We start from the raw sequence: 1,632 nt of genomic DNA on the forward strand, positions 1-1,632 counted from the left end.
TCAATATCTCAACTGGAGCTTTACAAAAGACACATGCAGCAAGACAGTCAATACCAAACTTTTGTAATCTGACAACAATGGGTAATCTTTGGTTTAGAGCTAGCCATAAGCAGAACTTGTGTTGTGGATGGATTGTAGGATGCGAAGTTAGGCATTTCCATTGTATTTTAGGAAACAATGGTCTCAGCATATTGTATATTTGCTTGATGCTGAATTTTGTTTTGTAGACCATACTCTGCAACCTGTTTCTTAAGCTACCCTGGACAGTGTTGATATTCAGTATGTACTGTCTTGCCTCAATGATTTTCCTTATCATCGATGTTGCATTTGTAGGAATAGGGCTGGTACTCAGCTCTTCTGATTTCATATAGTATATATGTACCCACCTCACCCACAGACAATCTTTCTTGGACGCCAAACCCCATAGCTGTTTGAGGATGGCTGCTTTGTTCCAGGTACTCAAGTGCAGAACATTTAGTCCGCCAGCTGCTTTAGGTTGGCATACCTTCTCCTAGGACACCAATTCTCTTTTTGAGTTTCCTACAGATCTTGTCCATAAATATACAACAACTTAGCTATTTCTTTTCTCTCTATTAGACCTAAAAAACAAAATGGGGTTGTTCAACATTTCATTATTACTTGTTAGTCTCATGGTACTAGCCATATTTCACTCTTGTGATGCCCAAAATTCACCTCAAGACTATCTTGAGGTTCACAACAACGCTCATGTCCAAGTTGGGGTCGGGCCTATGACTTGGGATGACGACTTGGCATCCTGAGCACAAAACTATGCCAACTCAAGAACTGGTGATTGCAATTTGATTCATTCTGGTCCAGGAGAGAACCTTACCAAGGGTGGGGGCGACTTCACAGGGATGGCGGCCGTGGAGTTGTGGGTGTCCGAGAAGCCAAACTACAACCATGATACCAACCAATGCGCAAGCGAGCAAGTATGCGGACATTATACTCAAGTAGTTTGGCGCAACTCGGTCCGACTAGGTTGTGGTCGGGCTCGTTTCAATGATGGGTAGGGGTGTGTATATAAATGCTTCAAGTTTTTCAATACTATAATAGCCGAGCTTTATATTGTGCATTTGTTGCCCTGAATAAGTTAATACTTTGTGAATCATTGAATTGTGAATAGGTAGTGCATATAATATATATATATATAGATAGATAGATAGATAGATAGAGAGAGAGAGAGAGAGAGAGATTTATATATATAACATAAATAGGATAAAATAATAACTTAGTGTATCCTTATTGGGTTATTGGTTTAACAGATAACCCAATAAGCTAAAATCGAAACCGAACTGTTTACCCAATAAATTTTTTTATAAAACCAATAAAAACCCATTAACCCAATAACCTAATATCAATAACTCAATAACATTTTTATCGGTTCAATTTATTGATCGGTTCGGTTTTTGCATACCCTAATGATGGGTGGTGGTTCATTTCTTGCAACTATGACCCCGTAGGCAACTGGGCCGGACAAAGTCCTTACTAAAATAATGTTTCCTTATGACATGTTGCAAGTACTAAATAAAATTTCCATATATTATGTCAAGGAGTTAAAATTTTTGCATGACTAATAGGTCAGACTGATATCATGTCTACGATGTTAAGGGA

The 1,632-nt window shown here is 38.5% G+C and overlaps 1 pseudogene; it reads left to right on the top strand.

The window, feature by feature from the left end:
• Positions 1-185: 185 nt before the first annotated feature.
• On the top strand, positions 186-1,581 carry LOC124893255 (annotated as a pseudogene).
• The last annotated feature ends 51 nt before the right edge of the window (positions 1,582-1,632 follow it).

This window comes from Capsicum annuum, unplaced genomic scaffold (genome assembly GCF_002878395.1).
Source record: "Capsicum annuum cultivar UCD-10X-F1 unplaced genomic scaffold, UCD10Xv1.1 ctg56524, whole genome shotgun sequence".
NCBI lineage: Eukaryota > Viridiplantae > Streptophyta > Magnoliopsida > Solanales > Solanaceae > Capsicum > Capsicum annuum.